Raw genomic sequence first — 18364 nt, 5'->3', positions numbered from 1 at the left:
CCTCTCTTGCTTCTTTCTGCACCACTCTTCCTTCTTTCTGCACCTCTTTGCCTGTTTCTGCAACTCTTTCTGTACTTCTCTTATCTCTTTCTGCACCTCTGTTGCTTCTTTCTGTGCCTCTCTTGCTTCCTTCTGCATCCCTCTTGCCTCTTTGTCTACCCCTCTTCCCTCTTTCTACACCTCTGTTGCTTCTTTCTGCACTTCCCTTGCTTCTTTCAGCACCTCTCTTGCTTCTATCTGCACCCCTTGTGCCTCTTTCTCCACAGCTCTTGCTTTTTCTGCACCCCTCTTGCCTCTCTCTGCACCTCTGTTCCTTCTTACTGCACTTCTTTTGTTTCTTTCTGCATCCCTCGTGCTTCTTTCTGCTTCCCTCTTCCTTTTTTCTCCACCCTCTTCCTTCTTTCTGTACCTCTGTTGCTTCTTTTTGCACTTCCCCTGCTTCTTTCTGTACCTCTCCTGCTTCTTTCTGCACCCCTTCTGTCTCTTTCTGCACCACTCTTCCCTCTTTCTGCACCCCTCCTGCCTCTCTCTGCACCTCTGTTCCTTCTTACTGCACTTCTTTTATTTTTTTCTGCATCTCTCTTTCTTCTTTCTGCTCCTCTCTTGCCTTTTTCTCCACCCCTTTTCACCCTTTCTGCACCTCTGTTACTTCTTTCTGCCCTTCTCTTTATTCATTCGGCACCCCTCTTCCTTCTTTTTACATCTCTTTTGCCTGTTTCTGCAACTCTCTTGCCTCTTTTTGTACCCCTCTTGCCTCATTTTGTACCCCTCTTGCTTCTTTCTGCACCCCTGTTCCTTCATTCTGTACTTATCTTGCTTCTTTATGTGCCTCTCTTGATTCTTTCTGCACCTTTGTTCCATCTTTCTGCACTTCTATTGTTTCTTCCTGCACTCCTTTTGCCTGTTTTTGCACCACTATTCCTTCTTTCTGCACTTCTTTTGTTTCATTCTGCAGCTCTCTTGCTGCTTTCTGCATCCTCTTTCTCCACTTCTCTTCCCTCTTTCTGCACATCTGTTGCCTCTTTCTGCACCTCTGTTCCTTCTTTCTGCACTTGTTTTGCTTCTTTGTGCACATCTCTTGCTTCTTTCCGTACCCTTCATGCCTCTTTCTGTATCCCTCTTCCCTCTTTTTGTACCTCTATTTCCTCTTTATTCACCTCTCTTCCTCTTTCTGTATCCCTGCCTCTTTCTGCACCCAGTTCCTTCTTTCTGCATTCCTTTTGTTTCTTCCTGTACTTCTCTAGCTCCTTTCTGCATCCCTCATGCCTCTTTCTGCACCCCTCTTCTAACTTTTTGCACCCCTCTTGCCTCTTTCTGCAGCTGTATTGCTTTTTCTGCTTTTCTCTTGTTTCTTGCTGCACCTCTCTGACTTCTTTCTGCACCCCTCGTGTCTTTTTCTGTATCCTCCTTCCCACGTTCTGCACCCCTCCTGCCTCTTTCTGCACCTCTGTTCCTTCTTTCTGCACTTGTTTTTCTTTCTGCACCTCTTTTGTTTCTTTCTACACCCCCCTTGCCTCTTTCTCTCCCTCTCCCCCTTTCTGCATGTCTGTTGCTTCTTTCTATACTTTTCTTGCCTCTTTCTCCACCCCTCTTCCTTAATTTTGAAAACCTCTGTTGCTTCTTTTTGCACTTCCCTTGCTTCTTTCTGTACCTCTCTTGCTACTTTCTGCACCCCTTGTGCCTATTTATGCACCACTCTCCCCTCTTTCTGCACCCCTCTTGCCTCTCTCTGCACCTCTGTTCTTCCTTACTGCACTTCTTTTGTTTTTTCCTGCATCTCTCTTCCTTCTTTCTGCACCTCTTTTGCCTGTTTCTGCAACTATGCCTGTACTTCTCTTATCTCTTTCTGCACCTCTGTTGCTTCTTTCTGTACCTCTCTCGCTTCTTTCTGCACCCTCTTGCCTCTATCTCTACCCCTCTTCCCCCGTTCTACATATCTGTTGCTTTGTTCTATATTTCTATTGCCTCTTTCCCTACCCTTCTGCCCTCTTTCTGTACCTCTGTTCCTTCTGTCTGTACTTTTCTTTTTCTTTTTGCACCTCTTATGCTTCTTTCTACATCCCTCTTGCCTCTTTCTTCACACCTCTTCCCCCTTTCTGCACCTCTGTTGCTTCTTTCTGCCCTTCTCGTTCTTCTTTCTGCACCCCTCTTCCTTCTGTTTACATCTCTTTAGCCTGTCTTGCAACTCTCTTGCCTCTTTCTGTACTTCTCTTGCCTCTTTTTGTACCCCTCTTGCCTCTTTCTGCACCCCTGTTGCTTCATTCTGCACTTCTCTTACTTCTTTCTGTGCCACTCTTGTTTCTTTCTGCACCATTATTCCATCTTTCTGCACTTCTTTTGTTTCTTTCTGTACTCCTTTTGCCTCTTTCTGCACCCCTCTTGCCTCTTATTGCACCATTCCTTCTTTCTGCACTTCTTTTTTTTCATTCTGCAGCTCTCTTGCTGCTTTCTGCATCCTCTTTCTCCACTCCTCTTACCTCTTTCTGCACCTCTGTTGCCTCTTTCTGCACCTCTGTTCCTTCTTTCTGCACTTATTTTGCTACTTTCAGCACATCTCTTGCTTCTTTCTGTACCCTTCATGCCTCTTTCTGTATCCCTCTTCCCTCTTTTTGTACCTCTCTTGCCTCTTTATTCACCTCTCTTCCCTCTTTCTGCACCCCTGCCTCTTTCTGAATTCCTTTTGGTTCGTCCTGTACTTCTCTAGCTTCTTTCTGCATCCCTCATGCCTCTTTCTGTACCCCTCTTCCCCCTTTCTGTACCTCCGTTGCTTCTTTCTGTACTTCCCTTGCTTCTTTCTGTACCTCTCTTGCTTCTTTGTGCACCTGTGTGCCTCTTTCTGCACTGTGCTTCCCTCTTTCTGCACCCCTTTTGCCTCTCAATGTAGCTCTGTTCCTTCTTACTGAACTTCTTTCGTTCTTTCTGCTCCTCTCTTGCCTCTTTCTCCACCCCTCTTCCCCCTTTCTGCATCTATGTTGCTCATTTCTACACTTCTCTTGCCTCTTTCTCCACCCTTCTTCCCTATTTCTGCTCCTCTGTTTTTTCTTTCTGTATTTTTCTTTCTTCTTTGGGCACCTCTCTTGCTTCTTTCTGCACCGCTCTTCCTTCTTTCTGCACCTCTTTGCCTGTTTCTGCAACTCTTTCTGTACTTCTCTTATCTCTTTCTGCACCTCTGTTGCTTCTTTCTGTGCCTCTCTTGCTTCTTTCTGCATCCCTCTTGCCTCTTTGTCTACCCCTCTTCCCTCTTTCTACACCTCTGTTGCTTCTTTCTGCACTTCCCTTGCTTCTTTCAGCACCTCTCTTGCTTCTATCTGCACCCCTTGTGCCTCTTTCTCCACAGCTCTTGCTTTTTTCTGCACCCCTCTTGCCTCTCTCTGCACCTCTGTTCCTTCTTACCGCACTTCTTTTGTTTCTTTCTGCATCCCTCTTGCTTCTTTCTGCTTCCCTCTTCCTTTTTTCTCCACCCTCTTCCTTCTTTCTGTACCTCTGTTGCTTCTTTTTGCACTTCCCCTGCTTCTTTCTGTACCTCTCCTGCTTCTTTCTGCACCCCTTCTGCCTCTTTCTGCACCACTCTTCCCTCTTTCTGCACCCCTCCTGCCTCTCTCTGCACCTCTGTTCCTTCTTACTGCACTTCTTTTATTTTTTTCTCCGCCCCTTTTTACCCTTTCTGCACTTGTTTTTCTTTCTGCACCTCTTTTGTTTCTTTCTACACCCCCCTTGCCTCTTTCTCTCCCTCTCCCCCTTTCTGCATGTCTGTTGCTTCTTTCTATACTTTTCTTGCCTCTTTCTCCACCCCTCTTCCTTAATTTTGAAAACCTCTGTTGCTTCTTTTTGCACTTCCCTTGCTTCTTTCTGTACCTCTCTTGCTACTTTCTGCACCCCTTGTGCCTATTTATGCACCACTCTCCCCTCTTTCTGCACCCCTCTTGCCTCTCTCTGCACCTCTGTTCTTCCTTACTGCACTTCTTTTGTTTTTTTCTGCATCTCTCTTCCTTCTTTCTGCACCTCTTTTGCCTGTTTCTGCAACTATGCCTGTACTTCTCTTATCTCTTTCTGCACCTCTGTTGCTTCTTTCTGTACCTCTCTCGCTTCTTTCTGTACCCTCTTGCCTCTATCTCTACCCCTCTTCCCCCGTTCTACATGTCTGTTGCTTTGTTCTATATTTCTATTGCCTCTTTCTCTACCCTTCTTCCCTCTTTCTGTACCTCTGTTCCTTCTTTCTGTACTTTTCTTTTTCTTTTTGCACCTCTTATGCTTCTTTCGACATCCCTCTTGCCTCTTTCTTCACACCTCTTCCCCATTTCTGCACCTCTGTTGCTTCTTTCTGCCCTTCTCGTTCTTCTTTCTGCACCCCTCTTCCTTCTTTTTACATCTCTTTAGCCTGTCTTGCAACTCTCTTGCCTCTTTCTGTACTTCTCTTGCTTCTTTTTGTACCCCTCTTGCCTCTTTTTGTACCCCTCTTGCTTCTTTCTGCACCCCTGTTGCTTCATTCTGCACTTCTCTTACTTCTTTCTGTGCCACTCTTGTTTCTTTCTGCACCTTTTTTCCATCTTTCTGCACTTCTTTTGTTTCTTTCTGTACTCCTTTTGCCTCTTTCTGCACCCCTCTTGCCTCTTATTGCACCATTCCTTCTTTCTGCACTTCTTGTTTTTGATTCTGCAGCTCTCTTGCTGCTTTCTGCATCCTCTTTCTCCACTCCTCTTACCTCTTTCTGCACCTCTGTTGCCTCTTTCTGCACCTCTGTTCCTTCTTTCTGCACTTCTTTTGCTTCTTTCTGCACATCTCTTGCTTCTTTCTGTACCCTTCATGCCTCTTTCTGTATCCCCCTTCCCTCTTTTTGTACCTCTCTTGCCTCTTTATTCACCTCTCTTCCCTCTTTCTGCACCCCTGCCTCTTTCTGAATTCCTTTTGGTTCGTCCTGTACTTCTCTAGTTTCTTTCTGCATCCCTCATGCCTCTTTCTGTACCCCTCTTCCCCCTTTCTGTACCTCTGTTGCTTCTTTCTGTACTTCCCTTGCTTCTTTCTGTACCTCTCTTGCTTCTTTGTGCACCCCGTGTGCCTCTTTCTGCACTGTGCTTCCCTCTTTCTGCACCCCTCTTGCCTCTCAATGTAGCTCTGTTCCTTCTTACTGAACTTCTTTTGTTCTTTCTGCTCCTCTCTTGCCTCTTTCTCCACCCCTCTTCCCCCTTTCTGCATCTATGTTGCTCATTTCTACACTTCTGTTGCCTCTTTCTCCACCCTTCTTCCCTATTTCTGCTCCTCTGTTTTTTCTTTCTGTATTTTTCTTTCTTCTTTGGGCACCTCTCTTGCTTCTTTCTGCACCGCTCTTCCTTCTTTCTGCACCTCTTTGCCTGTTTCTGCAGCTCTTTCTGTACTTCTCTTATCTCTTTCTGCACCTCTGTTGCTTCTTTCTGTGCCTCTCTTGCATCTTTCTGCATCCCTCTTGCCTCTTTGTCTACCCCTCTTCCCTCTTTCTACACCTCTGTTGCTTCTTTCTGCACTTCCCTTGCTTCTTTCAGCACCTCTCTTGCTTCTATCTGCACCTCTTGTGCCTCTTTCTCCACAGCTCTTGCTTTTTTCTGCACCCCTCTTGCCTCTCTCTGCACCTCTGTTCCTTCTTACTGCACTTCTTTTGTTTCTTTCTGCATCCCTCTTGCTTCTTTCTGCTCCTCTCTTGCCTTTTTCTCCGCCCCTTTTCACCCTTTCTGCACCCCTGTTACTTCTTTCTGCCCTTCTCTTTATTCATTCTGCACCCCTCTTCCTTCTTTTTACATCTCTTTTGCCTGTTTCTGCAACTCTCTTGCCTCTTTTTGTACCCCTCTTCCCTCATTTTGTACCCCTCTTGCTTTTTTCTGCACCCCTGTTGCTTCATTCTGTACTTATCTTGCTTCTTTCTGTTCCTCTCTTGATTCTTTCTGCACCTTTGTTCCATCTTTCTGCACTTCTATTGTTTCTTCCTGCACTCCTTTTGCCTGTTTTTGCACCACTATTCCTTCTTTCTGCACTTCTTTTGTTCTTTCTGCTCCTCTCTTGCCTCTTTCTCCACCCCTCTTCCCCCTTTCTGCATCTATGTTGCTCATTTCTACACTTCTCTTGCCTCTTTCTCCACCCTTCTTCCCTATTTCTGCTCCTCTGTTTTTTCTTTCTGTATTTTTCTTTCTTCTTTGGGCACCTCTCTTGCTTCTTTCTGCACCGCTCTTCCTTCTTTCTGCACCTCTTTGCCTGTTTCTGCAACTCTTTCTGTACTTCTCTTATCTCTTTCTGCACCTCTGTTGCTTCTTTCTGTGCCTCTCTTGCTTCTTTCTGCATCCCTCTTGCCTCTTTGTCTATCCCTCTTCCCTCTTTTACACCTCTGTTGCTTCTTTCTGCACTTCCCTTGCTTCTTTCAGCACCTCTCTTGCTTCTATCTGCACCCCTTGTGCCTCTTTCTCCACAGCTCTTGCTTTTTTCTGCACCCCTCTTGCCTCTCTCTGCACCTCTGTTCCTTCTTACCGCACTTCTTTTGTTTCTTTCTGCATCCCTCTTGCTTCTTTCTGCTTCCCTCTTCCTTTTTTCTCCACCCTCTTCCTTCTTTCTGTACCTCTGTTGCTTCTTTTTGCACTTCCCCAGCTTCTTTCTGTACCTCTCCTGCTTCTTTCTGCACCCCTTCTGCCTCTTTCTGCACCACTCTTCCCTCTTTCTGCACCCCTCCTGCCTCTCTCTGCACCTCTGTTCCTTCTTACTGCACTTCTTTTATTTTTTTCTGCATCTCTCTTTCTTCTTTCTGCTCCTCTCTTGCCTTTTTCTCCACCCCTTTTCACCCTTTCTGCACCTCTGTTACTTCTTTCTGCCCTTCTCTTTATTCATTCTGCACCCCTCTTCCTTCTTTTTACATCTCTTTTGCCTGTTTCTGCAACTCTCTTGCCTCTTTTTGTACCCCTCTTGCCTCATTTTGTAACCCTCTTGCTTCTTTATGCACCCCTGTTGCTTCATTCTGTACTTATCTTGCTTCATTCTGTGCCTCTCTTGATTCTTTCTGCACCTTTGTTCCATCTTTCTGCACTTCTACTGTTTCTTCCTGCACTCCCTTTGCCTGTTTTTGCACCACTATTCCTTCTTTCTGCACTTCTTTTATTTCATTCTGCAGCTCTCTTGCTGCTTTCTGCATCCTCTTTCTCCACTTCTCTTCCCTCTTTCTGCACATCTGTTGCCTCTTTCTGCACCTCTGTTCCTTCTTTCTGCACTTCTTTTGCTTCTTTGTGCACATCTCTTGCTTCTTTCCGTACCCTTCATGCCTCTTTCTGTATCCCTCTTCCCTCTTTTTGTACCTCTATTGCCTCTTTATTCACCTCTCTTCCTCTTTCTGTATCCCTGCCTCTTTCTGCACCCAGTTCCTTCTTTCTGCATTCCTTTTGTTTCTTTACTGTACTTCTCTAGCTCCTTTCTGCATCCCTCATGCCTCTTTCTGCACCCCTCTTCCAACTTTTTGCAGACCCCTTCCCACTTTCTGCAGCTGTATTGCTTTTTTCTGCTTTTCTCTTGCTTCGTGCTGCACCTTTCTGACTTCTTTCTGCACCCCTCGTGTCTTTTTCTGTATCCTTCTTCCCACATTCTGCACCCATCCTGCCTCTTTCTGTACCTCTGTTCCTTCTTTCTGCACTTGTTTTTCTTTCTGCATCTCTTTTGTTTCTTTCTACACCCCCTTGCCTCTTTCTCTCCCTCTCCCCCTTTCTGCATGTCTGTTGCTTCTTTCTATACTTTTCTTGCCTTTTTCTCCACCCCTCTTCCTTAATTTTGAAAACCTCCCTGGCTTCTTTCTGTACCTCTCTTGCTACTTTCTGCACCCCTTGTGCCTATTTATGCACCACTCTCCCCTCTTTCTACACCCCTCTTGCCTCTCTCTGCACCTCTGTTCTTCCTTACTGCACTTCTTTTGTTTTTTTCTGCATCTCTCTTCCTTCTTTCTGCACCTCTTTTGCCTGTTTCTGCAACTATGCCTGTACTTCTCTTATCTCTTTCTGCACCTCTGTTGCTTCTTTCTGTACCTCTCTTGATTCTTTCTGTATCCCTCTTGCCTCTATCTCTACCCCTCTTCCCCCGTTCTACATGTCTGTTGCTTTGTTCTATATTTCTATTGCCTCTTTCTCTACCCTTCTTCCCTCTTTCTGTACCTCTGTTGCTTCTTTCTGCACCTCCCTTGCTTCTTTCTGCACATCACTTGATTCTTTCTGCACCCCTTGTGCCTCTTTCTGCACTACTCCTCCACCTTTCTGCACCCCTTTTGCCTCTCTCTGCACCTCTGTTTCTTCTTACTGTACTTCTTTTGTTTCTTTCTGCATCTCTCTTGCTTCTTTCTGCTCCCCTCTTGCCTCTTTCTCCACCCCTCTTCCCCCTTTCTGCATCTCTGTTGCTTCTTTCTACACTTCACTTGCTTCTTTCTCCACTCCCTTCCTTCTCTCTGCACCTCTGTTGCTTCTTTCTGCCCTTCTCTTTCTTCTTTCAGCACCTCTCTTGCTTCTTTCTGCACCCTCGTGCTTCTTTTTGCATCATGTTTGCTTGTTTCTGCACCTCTCTTGCCTCTTTCCGTACTTCTCTTGCCTCTTTTTGTACCCCTCTTGCCTCTTTCTGCACCTCTGTTCCTTCTTTCTGTACTTCTTTTGTTTCTTTTTCACCCTTCTAGCCACTTTCTCCACCTCTCTTCCCCCTTTCTGCATCTCTGTTGCTTCTTTCTACACTTCTCTTGCTTCTTTCTCCACTTCCTTCCTTCTCTCTGCACCTCAGTTGCTTCTTTCTGCCCTTCTCTTTCTTCTTTCAGCATCTCTCTTGATTCTTTCTGCACCCCTCTCCCTTCTTTTTGCATCGTGTGTGCCTGTTTCTGCACCTCTCTTGCCTCTTTCTGTACTTCTCTTGCCTCTTTTGCACCCCTCTTGCCTCTTTCTGCACCTCTGTTCCTTCTTTCTGCACTTCTTTTGTTTCTTTTTTCACCCTTCTAGCCACTTTCTCCACCCCTCTTCCCCCTTTCTGCTTCTATGTTGCTTATTTCTACACTTCTCTTACCTCTTTCTTCACTCCTCTTCCCTCTTTCTGCACCTCTATTGGTTCTCGCTGTATTTTTCTTTCTTTATTCGTCACCTCTCTTGCTTCTTTCTGCACCGCTCTTCCTTCTTTGTGCACCTCTTTGCCTGTTTCTGCAACTATTCCTGTACTTCTCTTATCTCTTTCTGCACCTCTGTTGCTTTTTTCTGTACCTCTCTTGCTTCTTTCTGTATCCCCGTTGCCTCGTTATCTCCCTCCTCCCCCCTTTCTGCATGTCTGTTGCTTCTTTCTATAATTTTCTTGCCTCTTTCTCCACCCCTCTTCCTTCTTTCTGCACCTCTGTTGCTTATTTTTGCACTTCCCATGCATCTTTCTGTACCTCTCTTGCTACTTTCTGCACCCCTTGTGCCTCTTTCTGCACCACTCTCCCCTCTTTCGGCACCCCTCTTGCCTCTCTCTGCACCTCTGTTCCTTCTTGCTGTACTTCTTTTGTTTTTTTCTGCTCCTCTCTTGCCTCTTTCTCCACCCCTCTTCCTCCTTTCTGGAGCTCTGTTGCTCCTTTCTACACATCTCTTGCTTCTTTCTCCACCTCCTTCCCTCTTTCTGTACCTCTGTTGTTTCTCTGCCCTTCTCTTTCTTCTTTCGGCACCCCTCTTGCCTCTTTCTGCACCTCTCTTGCCTCTTTCTGCACCCCTCTTTGCTCTTTCTGTACCTCCCTTGCCTCTTTCTGAATTCCTGTTCCTTCTTTCTGCACTTCTTTTGCTTCTTTCTGCACATCTCTTGCTTCTTTCTGCTTCCTCTTTCTCCACTCCTCTTCCCTCTTTCTGCACCTCTGTTGCCTCTTTCTGCACCTCTGTTCCTTCTTTCTGCACTTCTTTTGCTTCTTTCTGCACATCTCTTGCTTCTTTCTGTACCCTTCATGCCTCTTTCTGTATCCCTTGTCCCTCTTGATGTACCTCTATTGCCTCTTTATTCACCTCTTCTCCCTCTTTCTGTACCCCCTGCCTCTTTCGGCACCCAGTTCCTTCTTTCTGCATTCCTTTTGTTTCTTCCTGTACTTCTCTAGCTTCTTTCTGCACCCCTCATGCCTCTTTTTGCACCCCTCTTCCAACTTTCTGTACCTCTCTTGCCTCTTTCTGCAGCTGTATTGCTTTTTTCTGCACTTCTCTTGCTTATTGCTGCACCTCTCTGACTTCTTTCTGCACCCCGTGCTTTTTCTGTATCCCTCTTCCCAATTTCTACACCCCTACTGCCTCTTTCTGCACCCCTGTTCCTTCTTTCTGCACTTGTTTTTCTTTCTGCACCTTTTTTGATTCTTTCTACACCCCCTTGCCTCTTTCTCTCCCCTTCCCCCTTTCTGCATGTCTGTTGCTTCTTTCTATACCTGTCTTGCCTCTTTCTCCGCCCCTCTTCCTTCTTTTTGAAAACCTCTGTTGCTTCTTTTTGCACTTCCCTCGCTTCTTTCTGTACCTCTCTTGCTACTTTCTGCACCCCTTGTGCCTCTTACTGCACCACTCTCCCCTCATTCTGCACCCCTCTTGCCTCTCTCTGCACCTCTGTTCCTTCTTACTGCACTTTAGTTTTTTTCTGCATCTCTCTTCCTTCTTTCTGCACCTCTTTCGCCTGTTTCTGCAACTATTCCTGTACTTCTCTTATCTCTTTCTGCATCTCTGTTGCTTCTTTCTGTACCTCTCTTGCTTCTTTCTGTATCCCTCTTGCCTCTTTCTCTACCCCCTTCCCCCTTTCTACATGTCCGTTGCTTCTTTCTATATTTCTATTGCCTCTTTCTCCATCCTTCTTCCCTCTTTCTGCACCTCTGTTGCTTCTTTCTGCACCTCCCTTGCTTCTTTCCGCACCTCACTTGCTTCTTTTTGCACCCCTTGTGCCTCTTTCTGCACCACTCTTCCCTCTTTCTGCACCCCTCTTGCCTCTCTCTGCACCTCTGTTCCTTCTTACTGCACTTCTTTTGTTTCTTTCTGCATCTCTTTCTGCACCTCTGTTGCTTCTTTCTGTACTTCTCTTTCTTCGTTCGGCCCCTCTCTTGCTTCTTTTTGCACACCTCTTCCTCCTTTCTGCATCTCTTTTGCCTGTTTCTGCAACTATGCCTGTACTTCTCTTATCTCTTTCTGCACCTCTGTTGCTTCTTTCTGTACCTCTCTCGCTTCTTTCTGTACCCTCTTGCCTCTATCTCTACCCCTCTTCCCCCGTTCTACATGTCTGTTGCTTTGTTCTATATTTCTATTGCCTCTTTCTCTACCCTTCTTCCCTCTTTCTGTACCTCTGTTCCTTCTTTCTGTACTTTTCTTTTTCTTTTTGCACCTCTTATGCTTCTTTCGACATCCCTCTTGCCTCTTTCTTCACACCTCTTCCCCATTTCTGCACCTCTGTTGCTTCTTTCTGCCCTTCTCGTTCTTCTTTCTGCACCCCTCTTCCTTCTTTTTACATCTCTTTAGCCTGTCTTGCAACTCTCTTGCCTCTTTCTGTACTTCTCTTGCTTCTTTTTGTACCCCTCTTGCCTCTTTTTGTACCCCTCTTGCTTCTTTCTGCACCCCTGTTGCTTCATTCTGCACTTCTCTTACTTCTTTCTGTGCCACTCTTGTTTCTTTCTGCACCTTTTTTCCATCTTTCTGCACTTCTTTTGTTTCTTTCTGTACTCCTTTTGCCTCTTTCTGCACCCCTCTTGCCTCTTATTGCAGCATTCCTTCTTTCTGCACTTCTTGTTTTTGATTCTGCTGTGGTAAATAAATAAATAATACCCTATTTTTGAATGAATAAATGAATAACAGATAGCTCAATAAATAAGAGTCAAGATTCGAGGTAGTAGGAGTTTTGCAGGTTTATTACAGCATAAAGGACAGGAACAGGACAACCTGCACAGGAATAGGATGGCAGGGCCCAGCAGCGCTGCCGGGGTCAGGATCGGGACAAGGGAATCACTTTTTAATAACAGTGCATGAGCATATATACATAACGCAAACACATAGCATTACATTGCATTAGGCGTAGCAGTGGGTGGAGCAAAAGGCGTGACGCGTAGCAGTCGCGAAAGATAAGGATGAAAAGAGGTGTAACAGGGCGTATACATAGACATGTGATGCAAACGTAACAGAATATGTCATGAATGGGGCGGAAACCATGGAGGGGGCTACCTGAGGAGCCGGGACCTCTAACCTGATGGTGCGCACAAACTGGCAATGACGTGTTACTAGGAGAAGCTGGGGGCTATGAACTCTGTGCTAGGAGCAGAGACTGAAGTCTGGAGAGTCAGGGCGACATGTACCTAAACAGTATCTAGTATCTGATGTTTAGAGAACATGTTGAAATAAACTAGAAGTCAGGAGGGGAAAGGCTAACTTGATTCTAAGACTGGACCATGCATTATTCTACATGTAGTGCGTGATGAAGAATATTAAATGACCATTAAATGCAGTATTTCTCTAACGTGGAGACGTGAAGGCTAGACAATGACGGAAACTATCGATGCGATTCAGTAGCTTTAGGAATGCAGAGAAGGAGGACTGAACTGATAACTGGAATCATAACATATTCTTGGCAGACTCAGAGGCAGAGCCAGGGTGAGCCGGGCACTGCGAGGCAGGAAGTAAGTGAAGGGTCGAGGATACAGGTGGGGGCTGTATCGCTCCTCAGCGAGGCTTCAGGAGACAGGAGCTGAATCTGGTGTCCGGGCCCTTTTGAGGCCTAGAAACGGGGACTTTACAATGGAATAACGTGCACACTGAGAAACGTGGCAACGTAGCTTTACATAGGCCTGATATTCGTAGTATTCACGAGAACTGGAAACTGGCATACTAGAGGTGGACACAACTGTAATTGCGTCATTAATCGAACATAGGGAATGCATATGCATATTTAATCATGCACACATAACATATGATGGATGACACGTAGGGACACAGAACATGGCAAAATTTACTTTTCCACATTCCCTCCTTGTCACTACGTTTCCATCAGGAAACATCAATATTCATGATACCATCTATCATTTCATACAGTATCATTTGCTCGTCTCGAATTATCCTGGAACGGGATTTAGAACGGGGCTTGGGACTAGGAATACAAGAGGTAGCACAAATGCCGCAAATCGCAGGGCCACATTGTATACAGAGGCAGCAGCTGAATATGATCGCTACTGCAATACCTAGAAAGGACAAGACTTTCCATCCCCAGGCGGAAATTATATTCCAGAACCAACCGGACCATGTCCAGGTGCCTGGGTCTTGGTGTAACAGATGGGCAATTTTATGGAGTCTGGTTATAGCTGAATAAACAGACGGCGCGTTATTTGGAATGAAAATGCAGCAACTAGATCCGATGACTCTACAGGCCCCGCCCCTATCGGCCAGTATGACGTCAAGGACGAGACGATTCTGTAAAACGACAAATCTCATAGCAGATTGCTCTTCAGTTAAGTTACCTAGAGCAGAGGCAGTCTCATTTACTACAGCTTCGAGGGTTCTGGTTAACCTACGGATTAGCTTACTATTCTGGATAGGTCCTATAAAGAAAAAGAAACCTCTGTTGAAATCTGTATACTGTTCTAGAGCAGTTTCAGTATAATCGACAATTGGGGACTCCCTTCTATGTCTAATGTGTACTAGATGTGTGTTTCTATGATAATCAGGTGGGGCTAGGAAAACTGGTGGCAGTAGGAAGGCAATGTAACAGGTTCCCTCCCAATCGAGGGGCAGACGAACATATGCAGTTTGACCACAAATAAAATAAGAATGACGTGAAGCTTTGAAAATAGATTTCCCACTGTCACTATACTTGACAATAGTAGTACAATCACTATGTCCTACGTGTACGGAACCATTATTTCGGACACATAATTCGCCTTTAACTGGTAGTACTGAAATAGCAGGTAAGTCTGGGGTAGTATCAGACTGAACATTCAGGACCATGAAATTCGAAGAATAGTTACCTAAATTATACACTTCATTTTCTAGATCTAACCCAGTTCTGTGGGGGAGACCTTGCTTGTCTGGAAAACATGTACTGTTAAGAAAAGACATATCTGTTGAGGATGACGTTAACGTGGACCATGCTCCACACGAACCATTATGTGAAAATGGATAAGGAAAAAGTGGCAGAACTCCCTTCGGTATCTGGAAAGGGGGGAGTCGACCACACACCCAACAATTAGTGGCATTGCTGGTCTGATGTGAGTAATGTAACATGCGGATGAAAGAATTATTTTTCATAGCGAGGCGGTAAGAGAGTTCATGAGGAGGCAGATCACTAAACGTGTGCTCTACTGTAGCATTAGCAGACTTATTTACATGAAGAACTGGGAAATACAAGAAAAATGCATAACTGGTGCAGGAAATCATAATGCTGAGAAACAATATGAAACATAGAAAAACGATACATCGAATTGAGTTTTGACTAACTCTCTCACTATGGGGGTCTATTTTATACATGTCAGAAACAGTCTAACCGTTTCACCTAGGGGAGGACTTAGACAATCAAACTGGCTGACTTATTTTACTAGACCGGAGTTTCAACTTATACTCCTGTTGCGGAGTTTTCTCTAACAGGGGAGGGTTTGTAGCAATGTCTTTTGCGGGACAGTCCTTGAGAACAATATTTTGACAATCCTTCAAATCCTGGGAAATGTTCTTTGAGACGGGTTTCAGTCCATAAAACTTTTTTATATGTGAAAGGTGCACCCAGCCTTTGCGACCCTCCAACTTCACGGCTGTACGGGTGGCGAGGAGGACCTGTCGGGGCTCTTTCCAGCGTGGCTCCAGCGGACTTGAGCGGTCAAAATTGCGGACAAGAACCATGGATCCTGGAACGATTTCATGCGGTGCCACCTCGGTATTGTCTGGAAATGCGGCGGCAACCTGTGAACGACAAGAGTTGAGGGCAGACATCAAGGAAGCTAGGTAATCTGTCAGCATATTACTTGAAACATCGGTAATACTTCGGGGTCTAGGAGTACCCCACATGTTAGGGGGGCGGCCGAAAACGACCTCATACGGGGACAGACCTGATCTGGAATGTGCGACCATGCGCATATAAAATAAAGCGACTGGCAGAGCTACTAGCCAGTCCACACCTTTCTCTTTACACACTTTTGCAATACGGATTTTCAGAGTCTGGTTATGTCTCTCTACGAGACCGGCTGCTTCAGGATGGCGTACACAATGAAACTTCCACTGGTACCCCAACAAAAGGGAAACATGCTTCATCAACTCAGATGAGAATGGCTGGCCGTTGTCAGAATATAGGACTCTAGGGAGTCCATAACGGGGGAAGAACTCACGAACCAACTGCTTGGCAGTGGTCGCGGCGGTGTAATCTGGGACTGGATATGCTTCTGTCCACCTGGACAAAGCGCATACAACTACAAGGACATACTTGAAACCTCGGCATCGCTCCATCTGAATATAATCCATCTGGAGGACTTCGAAAGGGTGGTCAGGGGGCTGGAATCCACCTTGTTCCACCGGGACACTTTTACCTGGATTAAACTGGCAACATATCATACAGGTACGGACTTTCTGTTTGGCTGCAGCTCGTAAATGCTTGTTGAACCAAATGTTCTGGATACTGTCTAACATAGCTTTTTCTCCTAAATGTGCTGGACTATGTGCGGTATTAATAATGACTTGAACCATAGAGTCGGGGAGAAACCATGTGGCTCTACCCTTCGTTAACCATCCTTGATCTGTCTGGACCCCTCCTTGTTCGGACCATTTCTTGATTTCTTCAGGAGTAGCATGTAACTGTATGTCTATGACATCTTGTGTAGGGTCCTTAACTGTCATACATGTAATCGGATCTGGAGTGTGTGTCATGTTAACTGAAATGTCTAGAGTCTGTGCTGTAAGCTTGGCTGTGCGATCTGCTAGATCGTTACCTTGAGAAATGGTGTCGGTAACTTTCGTATGTGCTTTGCACTTCATGATAGCGATAGATGTCGGTAAATGTATGGCATCTAACAGAGCTTGAATAAGGAGACCATGCTGAATCTTGGTTCCATGAGAAGTCATGAAACCTCTCTCCTGCCAGAGCACTCCGAAGTCGTGTACAACTCCAAATGCGTAACGTGAATCTGTGTAAACATTAACTTTCAAGTTCTTGGCGTGTATGCAGGCTTGTGTCAGAGCAACTAGCTCTGCTGCTTGAGCGGACAGGGTGTCAATACGGTGTGTTTCAATAACTTCAGTGTCAGTAGTCACTGCATACGCGGCGACTAGTTCTCCTGTACTTGTTCTCATACATGAACCATCCACATAAAGTGTCAGGTCGGGGTCTGGTAACGGAATATCTGTCAGATCTTGTCTTGGCTTTGTCGTAATGTTAACTACTTCCACGCAGTCATGTGTGGCAGAATTCGGAGTAACTGATGGTAACAGTGTAGCAGGGTTCAGGATGTTGCAGCGTCTGATTTCTATGTGTGGCTGGAACAGTGTTAATTCATAACCTGTTAAACGTGCAATTGTCAAGTGCTGAGTTTGTGTTCGGTTTAAAAGAACTTCCACGGAATGTGGAACTTGTACTGTCAAGGTATGTCCTAAGACTATGGAATCACTTTGTCTGATAGCTAGGGCTGTGGCTGCAACTGACTTGAGGCACGCAGGCAGAGCCTGGGCTACAGGATCTAATGTGCTCAAAAAATAAGCAGAGGGCTTGTACTGTCCTGCTTGATCTTGTGTGAGAACAGATAATGCTGTACCTTCGCGTTCAGTGACGAAAAGTGTAAAAGGCTTACTGTAGTTCGGTGTAGCTAGAACTGGAGCTTGGCATAGGGCTTTCTTTAACTCATTGAAACTAAGTGTATGTTCAGATGTCCAAGGGAGGACAGTCGATACGGCTGCCTCCTGTGTTGTTAACTGTATCAGTGGCTTGGCTAGAAATGCATACTGAGGAATCCATTGTCTGCAGTAAGAAGTAAGGCCGATAAAAGCACGTACCTCCTTCTGGGTCTTGGGCTGAGGAAGACTCGCTATTAACTGGATACGGTCTGGTGTCAACTGCCTACCCCTCTTGGACAGTAAGTGTCCTAAGTAGACCACTTGCTGGACACAGAATTGAAGCTTCGAAGGGGACACCTTGTGCCCCATCTCGGCTAGGAAATACAAGACTGTAAGGGATGCTCGCTCGCAAGCACGTTCAGAACGGGCTGTGATCAGGAGATCATCGACATACTGGAGCAGGGCAGTGTCAGTTGGCATGTGAATGTTGTCTAGTTGTCTCTTAAGTGCTTGACTGTAAATGCTAGGGCTTTCTGTGAAACCTTGAGGAGCGCGTGTGAACATATAGCTCCTTCCATTTAAACAAAATCCGAAAAGGAACTGGCTGTCTGGATGAATAGGGACACTGAAAAACGCGTTCTTGAGGTCGATTACAGTAAAGAACGTGGCTTCGGAATCAATGGCTGTCAATAGGGAAGAGATATCTGGAACGACTGGGTACTGAGGAATAATACACTTATTAAGTTCTCGTAGGTCAATCACTAATCGATATACTGGGGGTGCATTTGGATCAGTACGTTTCATGACTGGAATGACCGGAGAATTGCATACATTGGAGTCAGTTTCTACAACCACTCCTTGAGCCATGAGCTCGTCAATAATTTTGGATAAGGCTGCTACAGCCTCAGGTGGCAATCTGTACTGTCTGATTCGTGGTAACACCACACCTGGCTTGAGAGTCACACGATAGGGTGTGATTTGCATATAACCAACATCAGTTGGACCTTGCGCCCATAGATGCTGCGGGACATTAGACAATCTGGGATCAAAATCTCGTAATACATAGTGACCCTTAAAGTCACGTAGGAACAATCGTATTCCCTCTGGGGAACAGCATATAACTGCACCTAACTCTTTCAGTGTTTTAATGCCTAATAGGTTTTCTGGACATGACTTAGTAAGTAACAGATCAGTAGTGCGGGACAATGGACCTACTTCTAGAGTAACTGGCTTTGATATTTCATTTACAATGGGTTTTCCTGAAAATCCAAGGGAAACATTTCTTGAGCCTGAGAGCGGAGCCCCTGGAACTTCGGCGTGACTAATTGTGGTCCTACTTGCCCCTGTATCAATCAAAAACTTTCTGTCTTTCCCTAATACTTGACTGTGAACATAGGGACCTTCTTGATCTACAGGTATCTCGATGAGAGGCAAGCCTACCTCCCTCTCTAGGCTGTTTCATGAATACTGCTGGTACTCTGGATACTCAGACTGTGCATACTGGTACATCTGCTGTGTAACGTGCTGTGTTGCCGCGATAGGCTGCGGTGCGGTAACTGTCTGTGGTGCATTCTGTGACTGAGGAATCTGTGAAACTTGTTCTTGTCTAGGCGGACGTGGTCTTTCTT

The sequence above is a fragment of the Lissotriton helveticus genome, chromosome 7, assembly GCF_964261635.1.
Source record: "Lissotriton helveticus chromosome 7, aLisHel1.1, whole genome shotgun sequence".
Classification (NCBI taxonomy): domain Eukaryota; kingdom Metazoa; phylum Chordata; class Amphibia; order Caudata; family Salamandridae; genus Lissotriton; species Lissotriton helveticus.
This window is presented reverse-complemented; position numbering follows the sequence as displayed.